The sequence below is a fragment of the Microcebus murinus genome, chromosome 12, assembly GCF_040939455.1.
Source record: "Microcebus murinus isolate Inina chromosome 12, M.murinus_Inina_mat1.0, whole genome shotgun sequence".
NCBI lineage: Eukaryota > Metazoa > Chordata > Mammalia > Primates > Cheirogaleidae > Microcebus > Microcebus murinus.
In genome coordinates, this window is record NC_134115.1 from 73,874,709 (window position 1) to 73,880,371 (window position 5,663).

Below are 5,663 nucleotides of genomic sequence, written 5' to 3' on the forward strand. Positions count from 1 at the left end.
CTGACTCCCTCCTTCCTCCCCACACACAGTGTCACCTCCATGGTGGCCCTGGCACGCCCTTCAGAGCACAGGGTTGCTACAGCAGCTGCTGGAATTACCTTCAAAAGGAGGCTTGAGCAGGCACCTGCAGGTGATACGAGGCTCTACCTGCATCCAGGAGTGTCACGGGGACAGGAGAGCCTGGTGGGGTCTGCGTGCCTAAGTTCCTGATGTTGTGACTCTCTTGCCCTCACCCCAAGGCTGGTCTGACTGTCCCTTACCTGGGGGTTTTCCTCTTGGCGTCAAGCCCAGGTTTCACCTGCAATTCCAAGGGGCATGCTAGCAAGAGGGACGCCTGAAGGACTGAGGAGAGTGATCACCTTTGCTGAAGAGACAGTTGGTCCTGAGCCACTGAGTGCCCCACAGGGGAGCTCTCCAGGCCGGGAGACGGAGGGCAGGTGGTGAGGGGAGGCAGAGGCAGAGCAGGCCCTTAGTAGGTTTGTGGCCAGTAGCACTGGGATGGAAGCCCTAGTCCCAGTGCAAGGCCTGGGTGTGCTAGGTGTCCCCTAGGGCATGAGCGCTTCTTCCCTGAGAACGCCCAGCCCGCCCAGTTTCCCTCGGTTCCAGCAGTTCAGAGTAGTGGGAAGACGAAGGGGACACACAAGGGTCACTGCCTCTTAGGCTCGGCACAGGGTTGTGTGTGCTTTTGAAATGTTGGTGAAAGAGTCCCTGGGCATGGGGAGGGAACAGAAGTAGCCCTTCAACCACAGGTCCCTCGGGCCTCTGGATCCTTCTGCCCTTCTCTGGGCCTTGCTGTTTTCTTCCTCCAGCACCTCAGTATGTGTGTGCTCACAGACATGCACACGCACGTACCCCACACCTGGTGCGATTTCTCTTGGTTCTACGTGTACCCCCAATGTTAGATGGGTCCCCCTTTTCTCCTCAGAGATACAGGCTTGGACCCCATCTCAATGTACACAGGTCTGAATATGTCCCAAGAATTTTTTCTCATTCTCCAGTCCTACTGGAGAACAAACACACAAACCCCTTTGGAGAGAACAATACAACCAACATATAGTGCCAATATCTTAGGCATGTAGTGTGATGGATTTTCTCCCGCTGAAAACAAAGTGCAGGGCTGACTTTTGTCCAAACCTAGGTATGTCCGGAGACCTAGGGGCCTCTCTCATGCTCCCTGTAGTAGCTCATTGTGACCCCTGCTCCCGTCCAAACCCTGAGCCCTGAGGCTCACCCTTTCCTGGTCTCGTACAGCACTGATTGCTTGTGTCAGGCACAGTGTTATGCCCTCGCTAATGTTGCCATGTAATGGTCAGCATAGCCCTATGTAATAACTATGACTATCAATGCCATGTGCCAGAGGAGAAAAGTAGAGGACATGGGGGGGGGGTCCTTGCCAAGGCCATGCTGCCAGCAAAAGGTGGAACCAGGGGCTCCAGCGCAGTCCTGGTGTCCCCCACTTAGCTGGGCTGTGAAACATACCATGGCAGTTTGGAAAACAGGCCAGCACAGCGGGAGAGCAGGTGCTGACGCGCACCCCAGCCTGTCTGCCTCACTGTGCAAAGCTTAGCACACACCCCAGCCACAGTTCCAGCCTGTCTCTGCCGCTCAGAGCCTCGGGGAGGTGGGGGGCTCAGAGTAGGGAAGGGACTTTCCCAAGGGCCACAGCTTCTCAGTGGCAGATTAGGGACCATTATTCTCTTCTCCATTTCACAGAGAACAGCAGGAAAGTGAGGCTGGGTGGGATGCATGAGTTTTGGCCTCCTTTCTCCCTATGTAGCAGGCCCAGAGAAGCATTGCACGTGGTTGTCGCTGACCACGAACTAAGCCCCAGAAGGGCCAGTCTCGGTGCTGAATGTTGAGATGCAGACTCCTTCCCCTTTGTGACGCCCCTCTCAGAAAATGTGAGCACAGAGCTGCAGTGTATTTGTATACATATATCCTACTGCTGTAAAATATTATGCATCTTAAAAATTCACAATGCTAATGAAAAGTGAAAAAGAAATGTGCAATAAAGCATTTAAAAATAATACTTGTGTTTTTGTCAAGTGATAGAATCTTGTTCCCTGTACAATATTATGATTAAAAGATAAGAACGAAAACAGGTAGAACTTAAGTATCTCCAAGGGGAAAAAAAGGAAAGAAAATAGGACATTAACAATGGTTTGGTGCAGGAATGATTGAGAATGCTTCAGTTCTCCTCTAGGGATTTCAATTTTTTAATTCCTTCCTCGGTTAAGATGTTCTTGGGATAACGTGTGCACACCAGAAAATTGGGTGTTTTTTCCCAAGGTTTGCTTTTCCCACATCATGTACACACTTAGCAATTGTTTTCTTTTGAAATTAGAAGAGGAACAAGTGACAAATATGATGTGCTATAGAGATCTGAACCAGGCTCAGAGCTTTCCTAGGCTTTTGTGGGAGTGGGAGTGGTATGAGTTTCCTCTGCAGAAGTTTAGAATGGGAGCCTGGCACTGCTCTCAGGCATTTGGAGCACATGGATGAATCCATCGAGTTGCCCTGTCCTACCTTTGCAGAGCCAGGAGTGTGGGTGCTGGGAAGTCCCAGCCATCATAACAGGGTTCTGAGTCAGCCCTTCATCCACACTACGGGCTGAAGTGGCAGGCAGGGGGGCGAGGTTGGGCAACTGACAGGACTCAGGAGCTGGACACACTTGCTGCAGCCAAGTCTTCTGGCTGAGATGGTGACAACAGTTCAGACTCCAACAGAATGACAGGGCAAAAAGCCTGGCGGGCCTTCCCAAGATAACAAGTGGTAGACCTTGTGAGATCAGCACCAAGGACAGCTCCAAGGATGGCTGGATTTTCAGACACTTTGAACCAAAGGAGTTCCTCTGAGCACCGGTAGTTTGGATTTGAATACCCTTTCCCTGCTCACCTCCTCCACCAGCAACTATCTGCTCTTCAATGACAACATTCAATATATATATATATAATATGTTACTAAAGTAACCTTCACCATTACATTATAAGATTGCTATTTTTTCTGTTTTTAGTAGAGATGGGGTCTCGCTCTTGCTCAGGCTGGTCTCTAACTCCTGAGCTCAAGCGATCTTCCTGCCTTGGCCTCCCAGAGTGCTAGGATTACAGGCGTGAGCCACCGTGCCCAGCCAACTGCTTCCATCTTGACGTATTACAATACAGTCATGTGAAGACCTGCTTCTCCAGGCTATGGGAAATATGTTACATTCATCTTAGCATCTGCACCATCTGTGTAGTTCAGTCATATAATATGTCTCGGTGAACCATGGATCTGAAATGGCTTCTTCATCTTGAGCAGTTATGCCCCTGTGATTGAGTTTGAGGAGGAGACACGTCCTCCCTCTGATTAAGGCAGGTAACAATCCCTGCTGAGCTCTAAGCACTAGGCCTCTAAGGGTATGTAGAGCACATATCCTGTCTGCTTGGATCTCAAAATCTAAAGAGAAATACAGAAATTTAAAACATCATCTTAATGAAGTTGGGGACAGGGTGCATTTACAGAAGTTGCACAAATTGGGGCCTCAGAGTGACACTGTAGGCACTGTTGCTCACTCTGCAGTCCTTTACCTGATACCTCGGGCACTGCATGGGCTGGGCAGTGGCAACTTGGCAGGGGCAGAGAAGCCCTACCAGCCAGCAAGGCCGGGTGGCTTCCCAGGGAGCTGCTAAAATCCACCAGGGACTCGGGGGTTCACTCCTTTGCCAGGATGAAACACCTGGGTGGGGACACAACCTTTCTCACAGGGATCAGGTAGGTCATTCTTATCCCCAGCCTGACCCCAGCACCCAGCCAGTGCCTGAGGGAGGAAATGCCATTCCTAGCCAAACCTGTCTTATCTCCCAAACATGACCCCCATACTCCATGGGAATGGTTTCCTCTGGCCTGGGAAATACAGAATGGAGACAATCTGGAGGCTTTGACCCTGCCTGCCTCAGCCTGCCCAGTATCGAAGAGGAAGCAATATGGAAGTGATCCACACGCTGAGGCTGCCCCTGTCTTTACCAGCAGATTTTTACCCTTGGGCCAGACATTTGTCCTCTGCACTTGATTCTTGAGGCTGTGAATCCACACAGACAGGGACTGAGAATGCTTTGTGCACTGCCGAATTCTAATCACGTGGCACTGTGCCCAGCATACAGGCACACTCCACTCCACGGATGTTTTTAAGGTATGTGAATATAGCTTGTCTACTCTAAAATACTGTTTTAGAAATGAAAGACACTTGTACTCATAAAACTGAGTGGGTTCAGCTTAAATCATAATCTTTTTTTTTTTTTGAGACAGAGTCTTGCTTTGTTGCCCAGGCTAGAGTGATTGCCATGGCGTCAACCTAGCTCACAGCAACCTCAAACTCTTGGGCTCAAGAAATCCAATCCTATCTCAGCCTCCCCAGCAGCTGGGACTACAGGCATGCACCACCATGCCCAGCTAATGTTTTCTATATATATATATTAGTTGGCCAATTAATTTCTTTCTATTTATAGTAGAAACAGGGTCTCGCTCTTGCTCAGGCTGGTTTCGAACTCCTGACCTCGAGCAATCCGCCCGCCTCGGCCTCCCAGAGTGCTAGGATTACAGGCGTGAGCCACCTCGCCCGGCCCTCATAATCTTATTTTGACTTTTTTTTTCCCATTGGGGATATTGCTCCATTTCAAAGATCATTCACATATTCCTCAAATGACACTGAAAGTAGAGGGCTTGTGTGGAAGTTGAGAACAGGGGTTAATCTTCCAACTGTCGGGATTGCTCAAGTAGTTTGGGGAAGATGCTCTAGTGGTGCTGTTTGGTAGGAGGGGAAGTTCTGTGGCCTGGGAGTTGGGAAACCTGGGCTGATTCCAGGCAGCACCAGTAGCTGTGTGAGCTGAGACAGGATGTAGGATGGAGGCTCTGCAGGCCTTCTCCCCTCCTCCTTCCCAGGTACCCACTCTGGAGCACACATGATGACACCTCCATTTCAGGGCCACATGCAGCCCCTCTCCATGTGCATGTGAGAGAACGGCTCAATAGAAGGATGCCACCACCACGCTGGGCACTTTAGGCCATGGCCCAGCGTCTCCTTTAACTCAAGTGCGTAACAGACTCCTCAACAGAAGACTCTGGCTGTGGAAGCCACATCTTGGTATCTCCTGATGTGAAAGAACTGTTGATTCAGCTTCACAAGCAGGAAAAGGAGAGCCATCTATAGCCCAGGGGAGTAGAGAGAGCCTGGATCTCAGCGTTAAAGTTGAAAAAGCACTAAACAGGTGTCAGGATATCTGGAAACTGATCACTAGAAGCTGTGTGACCTGGACAAGCTGTTTAGCTTCTCTGGACTGTCACCTTTGGGAGGGTCAGTGAGATGATACATAAAAAGCTATGTTTCTAAGCCAGTGCTGTGACACATGCCTGTAATCCCAGCCAAGGGAGTCTGAAGTGGGAGGATCTCTTGAGCCTAGGAGTTCAAAACCAGGCTAGGCAACAAAGAAAGAGAGAGAGAGAGAGAAAAGAGAGAAGGAAGGAGGGAAGGAAGGAAGAGAAAGAAGGAAAGAAAGAAAAAAGAAAAGTGTATTCCTTTATAAATTGTTGTCAAATCTTAAATATTTATACAATGCCTTGCCAGGAAACCCATTTTTTCAATAACAAAACTGACAGAACTTCATTCTTCTTTGAACTATTGTCAAAGT